The sequence below is a fragment of the Piliocolobus tephrosceles genome, chromosome 3, assembly GCF_002776525.5.
Source record: "Piliocolobus tephrosceles isolate RC106 chromosome 3, ASM277652v3, whole genome shotgun sequence".
NCBI classification, from domain to species: domain Eukaryota; kingdom Metazoa; phylum Chordata; class Mammalia; order Primates; family Cercopithecidae; genus Piliocolobus; species Piliocolobus tephrosceles.
The window spans coordinates 132,164,270-132,182,233 of NC_045436.1; the positions used below are offsets into that span (position 1 = coordinate 132,164,270).

Sequence of the window (17,964 nt, forward strand, 5' to 3'; positions counted from 1 at the left end):
TAATTCTGTCACAAAATGTTCTACATATGTTTTTAAAATTACAGTATTACTTCCCTGGAAAACTTCCTAAAAGAGGAAAAAAGCATTTATTTCCTACGTCTGTCATGCTAGAAGGAGGAGTGGCTTCTGATAGGAAAGCTAAGGTAGAATATCAATTGTGAGCTCTCTTGGAGTTAAGCAATTTGGACAGGGACTGCAACATCGTATATGTGCAACCCCTACCCTGGGTCAGGGCAGTGCCTTGTCAGCTCCAGCCTGATATCATGGCCCTAGCAGCGTATAAGCGGCATGGTGAAATCACACTGATGATCCTCCCACCTCAGCCTCCTGAGTGGCGGGGACTCCAGGTACCACCACCATGCCTGGCCTAGACCTGGCTGGGTTTTTTGTTTCTTTGTTGTTGCTGTGTGTTTTGTTGTTGTTCTGCTTTTTTTGTTTGTTCGTTTTTGAGACAAACTGGGTCTCACTCTGTCACCCAGGCAGTGAGAGGTACAGTGGTAAAATCTCAGCTCACTGCAGCTTCAACCTCCCTGGCTTCAGTGATGCTCCCACCTCAGTCTCTCGGGTAGCTGGCATCACAGGCACACACCACCATGCCCAGCTAATTTTTTGTGATTTTTGTAGAGACAGGATTTTGCCATGTTGCCCAGGCTGGTTTCGAACTCTTCGGCTCAAGTGATTCGCCTGCCTCAGCCTCTGGAAAGTGCTGGGATTACAGGTGTGAGCCATCGTGTCAAGCCGACCTGGCTGTTTTGATTACTGACTCTGATCTTGGGCAAGTTATTTGAGTTTTCTGAGCCTGTTTTTCCACTTGTAAGATGGGAATAGTAGTGTCTATTACTTATTATTTAAGGTAGTTGTGATGGTTTGAATTGTATCCCCCAAAAAGTAAGCTGAAGTCCTGACCCTGCAGTACCACTGAATTTGACCTTATTTGGAAGTAGGGCTGTTGCAGATGTAATTAGTTTAAGATGAGGTCACATTGAAGTAGGGTGGGTCCTTGGTCCAATATATCTAGTGTCCTTATAAGAAGAGGGAAGACAGCCATGTGAAGACACAGACACACAGTGAGAATGCCAGGTGACGACAAAGGCAGAGACTGAAGGGATGCAGCTGCGGCCCAGGAACGCCGAAGATTGCCGACAACCACCAGAAGCCAGGAAGAGCCAAGGAAGGTTTCCCTCTGATGTGTCTCATAGGGAGCATGGCCCTAACTTGATTTTGAACTTTTAGCCTAGAGACCTGTGAAACAATACACTTCTGTTGTTTTAAGCTCTGTTTGCCTAATTTCTTATGGCACTCCTAGTAAATTAATATGGTGCTAGAGGCCTAATGTATGTATTTTTTGTGTGTTGGGTGGACAGAGTAAGTGTACTTTAACTGTAGAGGAAACAGAACAAATCAAGTAGATAGGAAGAAAACAAAGCAACCTATCTTATGCATCTAAACCAAAAGTGTCGTCATTTCCTGTGGATCTGACCTTCCCGGTCACTCTGCTCCAGCACTGGCTCCTGGCTGTGGCTAGAACACCCCAGCTGCATTCCCTCCTTAGGGCCTTTGCACCCATTGCTTCCTCTACTTGGAACAGGCCCAGGGCCAACTCTTGACTTCCTGCCTTTCCTCAATGAGGCCCATTCTGCAATTTGCACTCTCAGCCTACTAAGAAACCTCCCTTGCTCTACGTTACTTTTTCTTTTCTCCATGTTCTCAGTGGATTCAAATATCCTAGTAACGTGTTTATTATGTGCATTATTTATGATCTTTACCCATGCTAGAACATGAAGCTCCATGCACTGATGTGAACAAACTTCTAAAATAATACCTAGTTCACTGTAGGTGCTTAAGAAAAAATTTTCTAAAAATCCATCATGCATTTTCAAATGACCACTTTAATTATTACAGAAGCCGTATGTGTTCACTGTAAAAAGTTAGAAAAAAATTAAAAGCTTCAAACTCCCACCATCTAATAAAACCTCTCAAATTACAAGAAATCAGACTGACTTTTATCTTCTTTAAGTTATTCTCTAAGGGGTGCTGTCAATCCAAGAGAAATCTCATAGTAGAGGTAACACTCATCTTACAAAGCTTGGTATATGAATTTAATGAAATAAAGTAACCAAATACTCAATACAAGGCTTATCATAGCAACTAAGACAACTAATGAGTAGTTTTTATTAACAGGTAGTTATCACAAAAGGTCATTGTTGATAGGTAGTTGCTATTTTATTTCCTTTGATCTTATATTTAACTTCCATCCCTTGCCACAACTTACAAAAATTAACTGGCAGATATCTGCAGCCAAAAGAATGATATGATGCTATTTATTTATTTATTTATTTAGAAACAGAGTCTTGCACTGTCACCCAGGTTGGAGTACAATGGCGAGATCTCGGCTCACTGCAACCTCCGCCTCCCAGGTTCAAGCGATTCTCCTGCGTCAGCTTCCCGAGTAGCTGGGATTACAGGCACCTGCTACCATGCCCAGCTAAGTTTTTGTATTTTTAGTAGAGATGGGGTTTCACCGTGTTGGCCAGCCTGCTCTTGAACTCCTCCTGACCTTGTGATTCACTTACCTTGGCCTCCCAAAGTGCTGGGATTACAGACGTGAGCCAACATGCCCGGCTGATATGATGTTATTTTTAAAGGGGAGGCAGATGAGGAATGCCTCCCACTCCCAGCACTCAGAAGACAAAGTTCCCCAAACTCACAGGACCAAGCTCTATGGCTCAAAAGCAACATGAGACGCAAGGCCATTACCATAGAATTTTCTAATAGCAACAAAACAATGAACAATGATAACCGTTTTTTTTTTTTTTTTTTTTGAGATGGAGTCTCACTCTATTGCCCAGGCTGGAGTGCAGTGGCACAAACTTGGCTCACTGCAACTTCTGCCTCCTAAGTTAGAGCGATTGTCCTGCCTCAGCCTCCTGAGTAGCTGGGACTACAGGTGCCCACTATCACACCTGATTGACTTTTGTATTTTTAGTAGAGATGGGTTTTAGCATGTCAGCCAGGCTGGTCTTGAACTCCTGACCTCCAGTGATCCACCCACCTCGGCCTCCCAAAGTGCTGGGATTACAGGTCTGAGCCACTGCACCTAGCTGATAACCACATTTTTGTATTACATGTCCTCTCCCATTTACAAAACCTTTTCCCATGAAACTTTATTTTATAGATGAAATAACTGGGGTTCAGAGAATTTAAGTCACTTGTCCAAGTTGACTCAGCTGGTAAGTAGAAGAGTTGGGAATGCAATTTAGGATTAGAAGATCACTGATGACAAGGATCACTTGTCCTGATATTCCGTAAAATACATACTATTTCTAGAATCCCACTTACAACAAATGAAACATTCCTTAACATTTTTTCCATAAGTTACTTCCCTCTCCATACTCTATGTAAAAGACTTACCTGTCTTAATAGCCACAGGTCCTTTTCTTGTTGGATAATTCTCCACCAAAATTTTCTCCTTGCAAAAGGAAAAATTCACCTTCAGCCGTAAATGTCAGGAAATGGGGTACATTGCTGAGAAAGCCTGGGAATCACTGCTCTTGTAAGCTGTTGAGAAAAAAACAAAACATCAAGAACTTTATGTCTTCAATCCTCTCTTGGGAAGCCTTTAAAATGAATCTCTTTTCCAATCCTTGGCAGAAGTTTGTACAAAAGAGGTTTCTTCCCCCTCCATGAGGCTTCCAATTAGGTTTAGGAATACTCGATTTGCACTGTTTAACCAAAATTTACTATAGAACTTTAAAAGCATTTATTATTAACTGTTCCCCCTTCTGAGAGGACTAAAAGAATCACATCCCTGAATACTGAGACTTCCATATGCTTACATATAGGGTTCTCACATTTATTATTCAGCTAGTTTACCTAAAATTCAAGAAGCGAGAAGACACAAATCCAATTTAGTGGACAAGTGAAGGCAGTAATCATTAGGTTATTTCCTAGTGAAGGCACCTTTTTGCTGTAATACAAATCATAGAGTTAACTAGGTTAATGAGCTCCCTGTGGGTAGACAGTGAAACAATACCTTCTAAAGCTGCCTGAATGAAAACCAGGATGTAATGAATGTAGATTTCAGCTGGAACAGAGGTAGAAAATGTCCAAGAAACAACCTCAGATTAACACAGGCCCTTTGCAAAGCCCTGTGAAACAAGACAACATTCTGGGGCAACAATACAGGAAGAAGTCACTCCAAATCTCAGGATGGACATGAGTGTCAGGCCCTGATGGGGGTTGGCTTGTATGGGTTTAAAGAAGAATTCTCAGTTCTGGCTCTGAGGGACTAGCTTCCAGCAGACCAATTTCTCATTGAGTACAACTAGAATAGTTGGACAAAAGTTATTTTTAAAACTTGTTTAAAGGCTTTGGAGGACTACCAAGGCAGCCAGGACATGAGAGGCCATGATCTTAAGGGAAAAGAGAAATAAAATGGAGGCAAGTCAGACATTTTGTACCACTTTTCCGTTTGAGACACCTACTGGTTTTTTAGGAAGCACAGGGCGAAACTACTGAGAAACCTAGCAGAAAGTGGATATTTAGAGGAACATAAAGTGAGTGGACCTTTTGCCCAACTTACAGGCTGAGGAGATCCCAGAGAGAAGGAAAATGCAAATAAATGAGCTCAACATTCTGCCTCTGTTAAACTCTGTAAGAACTATGAAACATTTTTCAGAAGTGGTTGTATCATTTTGCACTCCCATCAGTAATATATGAGAGTTCTAGTTTACACAATCTCATCAACATTTTCTTAGAGAACTAGAAAAGCAAGAACAAACTAAACCCAAAATTAGTAGATGGAGACAAATAATAAAGATCAGAGTATAAATAAATAACATTGAGACAATAAACCACCAAAGATTAATGAAATTAAAAGTTGGCTTTTTAAAAAGATAAACAAAATTGACAAACATTTACCCAAGCTAAGAAACAAGGACAGAAGACTCAAATAAATAAAATCAGAGACAGAAAAGAAGGCATTACAACTGGTACCATGGAATAAAAAGGCTCATTAGAGACTATTATGAACAACTGTACAACAATAAATTGGAAAACCTAGATGAAAGGGTTGCTCTCCTACATCCATGCAACCTACCAAGATTGAACAAATAGAGAACATGAACAGACAAATAAAAAGTAACACGATTGAAGTAGCAATAAAAAGTCTCTCATTAGAGAAAGCCCAGAACCTGATGACTTCACTGAATTCTACCAAGCATTTAAAGAAAAACTAATACTAATCCTACTCAAACTGTTCCAACAAATTAGAAAGAAGGAAATACTTCCACACTTATTCTACAAGGTCATCATTACCCTCATACCAAAACCAAAGACAAAGAAAGATGCAAAAATCCTCAACAAAATACCATCAAACCGCAGTCAACATCACATTGAAATGATCATTTACCATGATCAGGTGGGATTCACCCCAGGGATGCAAAAATGGTTCAACATATGCAAATCAATACATCACATTAATAGAATAAAAGACAAAAACCATATGATGATTTCAACAGATGCCTCCCGAAAAGCATTCAATGAAATTCAACATCCCTTTATGATAAAAATCCTCAAGAAACTGGGTATAAAAGGAACATACCTCAATAAAAGCCATGTGTGTATGACAAACCCAAACCAAAAGATAGCATCACACTGAACAGGGGAAACTGAAAGCCTTTCCTTTAAACTCTGGAACAAGACAAGGATGCCCAGTTTCACCACTTTCATTCAACATAGTACTGGAAGTCCTAGATAGAGCAATTAGACAAGAGAAGGAAATAAAGGGCATCCAAATTGAAAAGAAAGAAATCAAATTGTACTTGTTTGCAGATGACATTATCTTATATTTAGAAAAACCTAAAGGCTCTAAAAAAAAACCAAAACTGTTAGAACTGATAAATTCAGTAAGGTTGCAGAATACAAAATTAACATACAAAAATCAGTAGTATTTCTATATGACAACAGCCAACAATCTGGAAAAGAAATCTAGAAAGTAATCTCATTTACAAAACCTACAAAAAGAATACCTAGGAATAAATTTAACCAAAGAATTAAAAGATCTCTACAATGAAACCTATAAAACACTAATGAAAGAAATTGGGCTGGGCGCGGTGGCTCACACCTGTAATCCCAGCATTTTGGGAAGCCGAGGTGGGTGGATCACGAGGTCAGGAGATCAAGACCATCCTGGCTAACATGGTGAAACCCCATCTCTACTAAAAATACAAAAACAAAAAAATTAGCCTGGTGTGGTAGTGGGTGCCTGTAGTCCCAGCTACTCGGGAGGCTGAGGTAGGAGAACAGCGTGAACCTGGGAGGTGGAGCTTGCCGTCAGCCGAGATTGAGCCACTGCATTTCAGCCTGGGTGAGAGAGCGAGACTCCACTTCAAAAAAAAAAGAAAAGAAAAGAAAAGAAATTGGAAGGATATTCCATGCTCATAGTTTGAAATAATTAATATTATTAAGTGCCCATAATACGTAACATGATCTATAGATTCAATGAAACCCCTATCAAAATGCCAATGACATTCTTCAGAGCAATAAAAAATGCAATGCTAAAATTCATATGGAACCACAAAAGATCCTGAATAGCCAAAGAAAACGAAGCAAAAGGAACAAAGCTGGAGTCATCATACGACCTTATTTCAAAATATACTACAAAGCTATAATATCTAAAATAGTATGGTACAGGTTTAAAAACAGACACAGACCAATGGAACAGAATAGAGAATCCAGAAATGAATTCACACTTTTTATAACCAAATAATTTTCAACAAAGGCACCAAGAACATACACGGGGGAGAAAACAGTCTCTTCAATAAATGATGCTGGGAAAACTAGATATCCATATACAGAATAATAAAACCAGACCTCTATATTTCACCATATACAAACATTAAATAAAAATGAATTAAAGATTTAACGTAAGATCTGAATCGATGAAACTACTACAAGAAAACATTGGGGAAATGCTTCAGGACATTGGCCTGCACAAAGATTTACTGAGTAAGACCTCAAAGGCACAGGCAGCCAAAGCAAAAATTAACAATTGGGATTACACTGAGTTAAAAAGCTTCTGCATAGAGATGAAAACAACAAATGAAGAGACAACCCACGAGAAAACATTTGCAAAGTATCCATCTGACGAGGGATTAATGACCAGAGTATATAAAGAACTCAAACAACTCAACAGCAAAAAATAAATAGTTTGATTTAAAAATGGCAAATGAGGATATCCTGTTTGGGTACCCTGATGTGATTATTATGTACTGCATGCCTGCATTAAAACATCTCATGTAACTCATACTACATACCAACAAATATTTTTTAAATTTTTTAAAAATAAAAAACAGAACTGCTAAAAAAAAAAAAAACTGAATTAAATTAAAGTGACAAAAGACATCCAAGTGGCAAGTAGGTATATGAAAAAAATGCTCAATATCATTAATCATCTGGGAAATGCAAATCAAAAACCACAATGAGATACTATCTCACACCAGTTAAAACTGCTATTGACAAAAAGATAGGAAGTAACATGCTGGCAAGGATGCAGAGAAAGGAGAATGTTTGTACACTGTTAGTGGGAATGTAAATTAGTACAACCACTATGGAGAACAGTATGGAGGTTCCTCAAAAAACTAAGAAGAGAACTACCATATGATCCAGCAATCTCACTGCTGCGTATGTTAATATATCCAAAAATACATCAGTGTGTCAAACAGATATTTGTATGTTATGGTTTGGCTCTGTGTCCCCACCCAAATCTCATGTTAAATTACAATCCCCACTTGTCAGGGGAGGGGCCTGGTGGGAGGTGACTGGATCATGGGGATGGATTTCCCCCATGCTGTTCTCATGATAGTGAGTGAATTCTCACAAGATCTGATGGTTTAAAAGTGTGGCACCTTCCCGCCTCGCTCTTTCTCTCCTGCCACCATGTAAGACATGCCTTGCTTCCCCTTCACCTTCTGTCATGATTGTAAATTTCCTGAGGCCTCCCAGTCATGCTTCTTGTTAAGCCTGTGGAACTGTGAGTCTATTAAACCTCTTTTCTTCATAAATTACCTCGTCTCACGTAGTTCTTTATATCAGTGTGAAAACAGAATAATACACTGTACTCCCATGTTTATTGCAGCACTATTCACACAATAGCCAAGATACAGAATCAACCTAAGTGCCCATCAACAGATGAATGGATAAAGAATATGTGTTATATATACACACAATGGAATATTACTTAGCCATAAAAAATGAAATCCTGTCACTTGCAGCAACATGGATGGAACTAGGCATTAGGTTAAGTGAAAATATGCCAGACACAGAGAGGCAAATATCACATTCTCACTTACATGTGGGATTTAAAAAATTGATCTCATGTTCATAGAGAGTAGAATGATAGTTACCAGAGGCTAAGAAGGGAAGCAGGGAGAGGGGGATGAAGAGGAGTTGATTAATGGATACAAAAATGTAGTTAGATAGAAAGAATAAGTGTTCAATAGCATAATAGGGCAAATCAGTTAACAATAATTTATTGTACATATGAAAATAGCTGGAAGACAAAGTTCCAGTTCTTCGAAGTAGCTTCAAAGAACTGATAAAAAGGTCTGAGGTGATGGATATGCCAGTTACCCAGATTTGATCATTACACATTACATGCTTGTATCAAAATGTCCCATGTACCCCATAAATATGTGCAGCTATTATGTATCCATAAAAAATTTAAAAATCAAAAAAAGAAGCATGCTTTTAAAAAAATGGTGTTGCCAGACTTTAGTTTGAACCATTGTAGTGTGAATCCTACAACTCAGTAACAAAGACAAACAACCCAATTAATTTAATGGACAAAGGATTTGTATAAATATTGCTCCAAAGAAGATACATCAATGCCAAATTAGTGTATGACAAGTTGCTCTACGTCACGAATTATTAGGGAAATAGAAATCAAAAGTATGATGAGATACCACCTCACACCCACCAGGATGGCCATTATCAAAGATACAGAAAATAACAAGTGTTGGCGAGGATGCAGAAAAACTGAAGCCCTTCTTGTACCCTGTTGGTAGGAATGTAAAATGGTACAGTGGACACAAAAAACAGTATGGTGTCTGTAAAAACATTTAAAATAAAATGACCACATGATCTAGCAATTCCACTTCTAGGCATATATGCAAAAGAAGTGAAAGCAAATAAAATTTTACCAATTATTACAAATAAATTTTAACAAGTGGGCAAATTGACAAATACAGAATCCATAAATAATGAGCTTTGACTTTATGTCTATGTATGGTTTCAAGTCTGAAATCCAGTTTTCCTTTCTTCAGTTTCTTCTCATTTAGACAAAGTAGGAATGATGAAGCTCTAAACATTTAATATAGCGAGGTGTCAGCTAAACTGAAGTAGCTTCATGGAAACCAATTTACTGATGAGGTAGCCATTTACAATTTGTTTTCCGTTGAACACTCATATTTGGAGTTCAACACCCATCTCTATTCATTTCCTTTCTCATATCCTCAGGGAGAACTTTACAGAACATCTGAAATGTTAACAATTTGTAATTCAAGAATGAATATATCTGGGCACTTTTTCAAATACAAGAACAAAATCAGCAAGAATGAGGCAATGTATGTTCTGAAGGAGAAGGAAGAGCAATGTGATCTTCAGTGAACTCAGAGCATGTAAACTCAAAGGTAAACTTCTTTGACTTTTTCCATTTGTGTTTAGGATGTTTCACAGCTCCTGCTGTCTGCAGGGTCACCCAAAAAAACAAGTGCTAAGAGAAAGTCGCCTGCATTTCAAATTTTCAGTCCAGCAGTCAGAAAGGCTGGGTGTTAGCCGGGCGTGGTGGCTCACGCCTGTAATCCCAACACTTTGGGAGGCCGAGGCGGGCAGATCACCTGAGGTCGAGAGTTCGAGACCAACCTGACCAACATGGAGAAACCCTGTCTCTACTAAAAATACAAAATTAGGCCGGGCACAGTGGCTTATGCCTGCAATCCCAGCACTTTGGGAGGCCAAGGAGGGCAGATCATGAGGTCAGGAGATTGAGACCATCCTGGCCAATGTGGTAAAACCCTGTCTCTACTAAAAATAGAAAAATGACCTGGGCGTGGTGGCATGTACCTGTAGTCTCAGCTGCTCAGGAGGCTGAGGCAAGAGAATCATTTGAACCCAGGACGCAGAGGTTGCAGTGAGTTGAGATCACGCCACTGCACTCCAGCCTGGTGACAGAGCAAGAGTCCATCTCAAAAAAAAAATTAGCTGGGCATGGTGGCACATGCCTGTAATCTCAGCTACTCAGGAGGCTGAGGCAGGAGAATTGCTTGAACCCGGGAGGCAGGGGTTGTGGTGAGCCGAGATCACGCCATTGCACACCAGCCTGGGCAACAAGAGCGAAACTCCATCTCAAAAAAAGGAAAGGCTGGGTGTTAGAACCACATCTCCAAGATTCGTTTACTTCTGCAAGTCATGATGTCTGTGACCTGGCACTTGAGAACAGATTGTAACAGATAAAATACAGCTGAATTACTAAAAAGGTTTCTGCCCAGCAGTGGTAACTGTGCTGCTTGCTGTTTCCCACCAGGCAGAATTAGGTTCCTATCGAGATGGTTTCAGTTTTTCAGGCAAATACAACGTGGTCACTTTGAGCAGAGTCTTCTCAGCCCATTCTCAATAGCAACTGGCAAAAGAAGTGGTTTTAGTGGACCTAAATATTGATACTATCTTCCTTTTATTCCTCTAAGACTCCCCACCTAACAGAAAGGTACTGCAGGAATGATTCGAACTTTGGGACAGGAGACCCATTTCCAGTCTTGGCTAGATTTAAAGTTATATTGTGAAGTTGAAAAACAAAACCAAAAAAACCGTCAAAAGATACCTCCATGCACTAGCAGGAGTACAGAAATTCTGTTCCTCCATCTCCTGCCTTCCCCAGCCTCTTCCCCAACAGAACTTCTGGGAACATGCAGGTGCAACAGACCTCCTTAAAGCTGTATGGTTGGAGCTATAAAGGTGGAAAATTTGAAACCATGAGCATGTGGAAACATCTTCACAGGTGCCTTACCCATAGGACGGAGGCAGGCATATGGTTGAAATTCCCCACCACCACCACTAGATCTTACAATTTTCTACTCTTTGTCTGTGCAGGGAACATTTCTTAGCTAAGCTACAAGTGTTGGTAGTCTGTAAGCTTACCATTATTCAGTATTATTTATCTTCTTCCCTGTTGTTAAACTTCAGAGGCAAATTGCCCATACTTGTTATCTCCACCATCTCAGCATTGTTCACTCCTTTACCCCCCACCTCACTCTTGATCTGATCATTCTATTCAAATTGCACATTTCAAAGCACCAATAACCTGTGAATCCCAAAATAAAAACGATTGCTCAATTTGCATTTGTCTTGACACCCACCAGTCTCTCATCTACAGCCCCCCAATCTATCATGTTGCTAACTGGACAACACTACTTGAAACTGTTGCTTTAGTTTCTTTGATACTGTGTCTTCCTGGTTGCTTTTAACACTCTACATTCTCTTTTGCTCCTCCACTGATAAATATTCACAGCAAGTATCTGTTCCTCATTAGCTATAATGACCATAGTCTTTCTTTTCTTTTTTTAAATTATACTTTAAGTTCTAGGATACATGAGTACAACCTGCAGGTTTGTTACATATGTATACATGTGCCATGTTGGTGTGCTGCACCCATTAACTCATCATATAATGACCATGATCTTTGTAAGACTATTTGTCATTCTGCTTTTTCATTCTCTGTCATTTTTCCTGCCTGATTAGTTTTTTAAAAATCTTGTTTCTTTCTTTGAATGTCCCTTTAATCTGTCACCACCATGACCCAGAATCTCACTTACTCATGTCTGACTTGCTGCAACATCCTATTATTTAGTTTGTCTGCCTCTGTTGAACCCTAAATATTACTGCCAGATTAATTCGGCAAATTCTCCTTGCTTTAAATTACTATTTACAAAACACACGATGACTCCCCATTATCCACATAACAGTTTCTTGAGAGATAGGGTCTCATTCTGTTGCTCAGTCTGGAGTGCAGTGGCACAATCACAGATCACTGTAACCTCGAGCTCCTGGGCTCAAGCGATCCTCCCACCTCAGCCTCAAGCTGGGACTACTACAGGAACACACCACCACACCTAGCTAATTTTTAATTTTTTGTAGAGACAGGGTCTCGCTATGCTGTCAAGGCTAGTCTCAAACTCCTGGCCTCAAGCAACCCTCCCTTCTCCCCTTCCGCAAAGTGCTGAGATTACAGGTGCAAACCACTGCGCCCAGTCTATTCACACAATAAATGTCTGAGTCTGCCATTCAAGTTCCCCTACATTCCAGCCCCTCTTTACCTAGCCGAGATTTTCTATACCCAATACCAAAAGTATACAAAATGACTATACCAAAAGTATCCAAAACGATACCCAGATATCTAAGCCTCCCTATTATCAATGAGCAGCACAGAGAACCCTTGGTTTGCCCTAGACCTTCCACTTAACATTGCCAATACCACTGCGGTTCATGGTTCCCAATCCCAACAGAGCAACTGAACATGTATCATCCCTTCAAAGAACCTGTGCTCTTCAGAGTACCCACTCTTCAGAGCTATGTGGATTCTACCAGGATTACTCCACTCAAACCACAAGGCATGTGACAGGTAGGTATTGGCAAGCCAAGAAATGAAGGGTCCTCTGTTTGTGATGTCGGCATTCGAATGTTATTCCATTACAGGGGATAGAGGAGGAAGGGGAGGAAGGAAAAAGGAGGATTTCTTGTTGTTGTTATTGTTGTTGTTGTTATTCTGCTGTTGAGTGAAAGTACAAACAGAACCTGATAAACTGAACTCATTCAGTTCTTTTCAGTAAAGTAGCTCACCAGATAAAATACCCCTGGTGGTTGTCTGAATTAGAGATGAGTAAACTGATCTGCTTCTTTATTTTCAACTTCTCAAAGGCAGTTGTTCACAAGCACATCTTAGGAAACAAACTCATCTCCGTGACACTTGGCTGCAGAATAAATTGCTAATGATTAACAATACTCTTAATAAGTCAGTCACCAGTGCCTGTAATCCCAGCACTTTGGGAGGCCAAGGCAGGTGGATGGCTTGAGCTCAGGAGTTCAAGACCAGCCTGAGCAACATGGCAAAACCCCATCTTTACAAAAAAATACAAAAATTAGCTGAGCGTGGTGGTGTGCACCTGTAGTCCCAGCTACTTAGGAGGCTGTGGTGGGAAGACTGCTTGAGCCTAGGAGGTAGAGGTACCATCAGCCAAGATAGCACCACTGCACTCCAGCCTGGGTAACAGAGCCAGACCCTGTCTCAAAACAAAATCAATACTCTTAAAGGAAAATCTAAAGTTCAGGCATGAAAAGATAGGCCTGGCATGGGTTCATGAACCTGTTCACCGGGCATGGGAGATAAACGGACCACCAAGGAGCCTTTCCTTTTGAGAGTACTATTCCCCGAGCTAATGCTAGAAACTCAAGGTTCCTGATTAGATGATAAAAATTATTTATACTTTAGATATGATGCTTGTTCCCAAAACTGTAACCATATGGCCTTCCATATGGAACTTTCTTGAATTTCCATTCTCATATTTTCATTTCCTCTAAATCAGCTCATCTCTAGTCTCCTTTGTTGGGATTTCAGAATACAGTAGAGATTCTTCCCTGATGTAGCTACAAAGAAACAATTTACTTGCTATTTGTTTGTTCTCTGGCAGTGGGAACAGATTTCCACTGATCCCTCCACACCTCAGCCCCTAATGAATCTTACCTATTTCAGGAATGCCTTTGTAGTCAGCCCCATCAACACAGGTATTCTGTAACCTTAAGTAATGTGACTCGCTTAATATATTGGTTTGTGAAGTTTGTTGCTGAATTGCTGACGACTTTTTTCTATGGAAGCTATGTGATAAACGGTCGTTAGGTTCTCAGGCTAGCTCTCATGCCCATTCATCTATTCATCCATAGTACCAAAGCAGTAGTATGAAGGGGGAAAATCTTTCTGCATTCCTGAATCCCCTTGACCTAAAGGTAGGAAGGGAATGAATGGTTCCAATTTCTTCGTGTCTTTGTGTCTTTCCAGGGATTCTTTGCATATACAACTATAGTTTTATATATATAAATTTATATTATGTATATAGTTACATAGTTATATATAATTATATATAGTTGAATATGCAAAGAATATTATATATATAAATCAATGGATAAAAAGATAAATAAAATGATCTATATGTGAAGCCTTTATTTTTATTTTTTTTAATGAGACTTATTTTATGAGACTAGCATAATCCTAATACCAAAAACAAAGACACTGTAAGAAAGCTAGAGAGCAATATTCCTTATGGACATAAATGCAAGCATTAAGTTAAAAATTAGTAATTTGAATTCTGTAATATGGTAAAAGGATAATGCACTATGTCCAAGTGGTGCTTATCCCAGGAATGCAAGGTCGGTTCACAATCAGAGTAATTTACAATATTAACAGACAAAAAGAAGAAAAAAAATCTTAAAGAGATGCAGAAAAAAACATCTGACAAAAATCAACATCCTTTTCTAATAAAAATGATTTAAAAACTGGGAATACAAGACAGTTTCCTCAACCTGATAAAGAGCATCTATTAAAAACTTACAGCTAACATCCTACTTGATAAAAGGCTGAATGATCTCCTCTCAAGATTGGCAACACAGCAAAAATGTCTACACTCACTACCTCTCTTTAACATTGTGGTAGAGGTCATAGTCAGTGAAACAGACAAGAAAGAGAAATAAAAGTCATACATATTGGAAAAGAAAAAGTAAAACCATCTTTATACACAGACAACATGATAATCTATGTAGAAAATCCTGAGGAATCTATCAAAGGTAACGAGAAGTAATATGTGAGTTTCCCACGGTTTTAGGATACTAGATCAATAAATAAAATCAACTGACTTATTTCATTTAGCATAATTTCCTCAAGGTTCATCCATGTTGCGCATTGTAGGATTTCCTTCTCTTTTAAGGCTGAATAATATTACTGTGTATACTCCCTGGGATGCAAGGCTGGTTCAACATTCGCAAATCAATAAACGTAATCCAGCATATCAACAGAACCAAAGACAAGAACCACATGAGTATCCCAATAGATGCAGAAAAGGCTTTTGACAAAATTCAACAGCCCTTCATGCTAAAAACGCTCAATAAATTTGGTATTGATGGAACATACCTCAAAATAATAAGAGCTATTTATGACAAACCCACAGCTAATATCATACTGAATGGGCAAAAACTGGAAAAATTCCCTTTGAAAACTGGCACAAGGCAGGGATGCCCTCTCTCACCACTCCTATTCAACATAGTGTTGGAAGTTCTGGCTAGGGCAATCAGGCAAGAGAAAGAAAGGGTATTCAGTTAGGAAAAGAAGAAGTCAAATTGTCCCTGTTTGCAGATGACATGATTGTATATTTAGAAAACCCCATCATCTTAGCCCAAAATCTCCTTAAGCTGATAAGCAACTTCATCAAAGTCTCAGGATACAAAATTAATGTGCAAAAATCACAAGCATTCTTATACACCAGTAACAGACAAACAGAGAGCCAAATCATGAATGAACTTCCATTCACAATTGCTTCAAAGAGAATAAAATACCTAGGAATCCAACTTACAAGGGATGTAAAGGACCTCTTCAAGGAGAATTACAAACCACTGCTCAGTGAAATAAAAGAGGACACAAACAAATGGAAGAACATACCATGCTCATGGATAGGAAGAATCAATATCATGAAAATGGCCATACTGCCCAAGGTAATTTATAGATTCAATGCCATCCCCATCAAGCTACCAATGAGTTTCTTCACAGAATTGGAAAAAACTGCTTTAAAGTTCATATAGGACCAAAAAAGAGCCCGCATTGCCAAGACAATCCTAAGTCAAAAGGACAATGCTGGAGGCATCACACTACCTGACTTCAAACTATACTACAAGGCTACAGTAACCAAAACAGCATGGTACTGGTAACAAAACAGAGATATAGACCAATGGAACAGAACAGAGTCCTCAGAAATGATACCACACATCTACAGCCATCTGATCTTTGACAAACCTGAGAGAAACAAGAAATGGGGAAAGGATTTCCTATTTAATAAATGGTGCTGGGAAAATTGGCTAGCCATAAGTAGAAAGCTGAAACTGGATCCTTTCCTTACTCCTTATATGAAGATTAATTCAAGATGGATTAGAGACTTGAATGTTAGACCTAATACCATAAAAACCCTAGAAGAAAACCTAGGTAATACCATTCAGGACATAGGCATGGGCAAGGACTTCATGTCTAAAACACCAAAAGCAACGGCAGCAAAAGCCAAAATCGACAAATGGGATCTAATTAAACTAAAGAGCTTCTGTACAGCAAAAGAAACCACCATCAGAGTGAACAGGCAACCTACAGAATGAGAGAAAATTTTTGCAATCTACTCATCTGACAAAGGGCTAATATCCAGAATCTACAAAGAACTCAAACAAATATACAAGAAAAAAACAAACAACCCCATCAAAAAGTGGGCAAAGGATATGCACAGACATTTCTCAAAAGAAGACATTCATACAGCCAACAGACACATGAAAAAATGCTCATCATCACTGGCCATCAGAGAAATGCAAATCAAAACCACAATGAGATACCATCTCACACCATTAGAATGGCAATCATTAAAAAGTCAGGAAACAACAGGTGCTGGAGAGGAAGTGGAGAAATAGGAACACTTTTACACTGTTGGTGGGATTGTAAACTAGTTCAAGCATTATGGAAAACAGTATGGCAATTCCTCAAGGATCTAGAACTAGATGTACCATATGACCCAGCCATCCCACTACTGGGTATATACCCAAAGGATTATAAATCATGCTGCTATAAAGACACATGTACACGTATGTTCATTGCGGCACTATTCACAATAGCAAAGACTTGGAATCAACCCAAATGTCCATCTGTGACAGACTGGATGAAGAAAATGTGGCACACATACACCATGGAATACTATGCAGCCATAAAAAAGGATGAGTTTGCATCCTTTGTAGGGACATGGATGCAGCTGGAAACCATCATTCTTAGCAAACTATCACAAGAGCAGAAAACCAAACACCACATGTTCTCCCTCATAGGTGGGAACTGAACAATGAGATCACTTGGACTCGGGAAGGGGAACATCACACACCGGGGCCTATCATGGGGAGGGGGGAGTGGGGAGGGATTGCATTGGGAGTTATACCTGATATAAATGATGAATTGATGGGTGCTGACGAGTTGATGGGTGCAGCACACCAACATGGCACAAGTATACATATGTAACAAACCTGCACACTATGCACATGTACCCTAGAACTTAAAGTATAATAAAAAATATATATATATATTACTGTGTATACATATGTCACATTTTTTAAGTCCATTCATCTGTTGGTGAATACTTAGGTTGTTTCCACATATTGGCTTTGTGAATAGTCTATTCAGACTTCGAAAAGGGGAAATCCTATCATTTTCGACAACTTGAATGAAATTAGAGGACATTATGTTAAATGAAATAAGCTAGGCACAGAAAGACAAATACCACCTATTATTGCTTACATGTGGAATCTAACATGATCCAAATCATAGAAGCAGAGAGCACAATGGTGGTTACCAGAGGCTGGGGAGAGGAGCTAACAGGAAGATGCTGGTCAAAGGGCACAAAATTTCAGTTAGACAGGAAGAATAAATGGTATTTGAGATGATGATATGTTAATTAGCTTGATTCAATCATGCCACATTGTATACATATATCATAGCAACACTTTATAGCCCATACATATATACAATTATAATTTGTCAATATCCAGTTTAATAAGTTAGACACACATTGTCCTATACATTTCTGTTTTCTCTTAAAACAACTTGGAGATCTGTTGCATATCAGTACAATGTGG

General features: G+C 39.2%; 1 long non-coding RNA gene across 2 annotated transcripts in view; it reads right to left on the bottom strand.

Moving 5' to 3' along the window:
- The window catches only part of LOC111526499, a 149,885-nt gene that overhangs the window by 12,071 nt on the left and 119,850 nt on the right, over positions 1 to 17,964 (bottom strand). For both annotated transcript variants that reach the window (XR_002726378.1, XR_002726379.1), the window contains exon 2: positions 3,412 to 3,558. This is a non-coding gene — a long non-coding RNA (uncharacterized LOC111526499). The remainder of the gene's footprint in view (positions 1 to 3,411; positions 3,559 to 17,964) is intronic.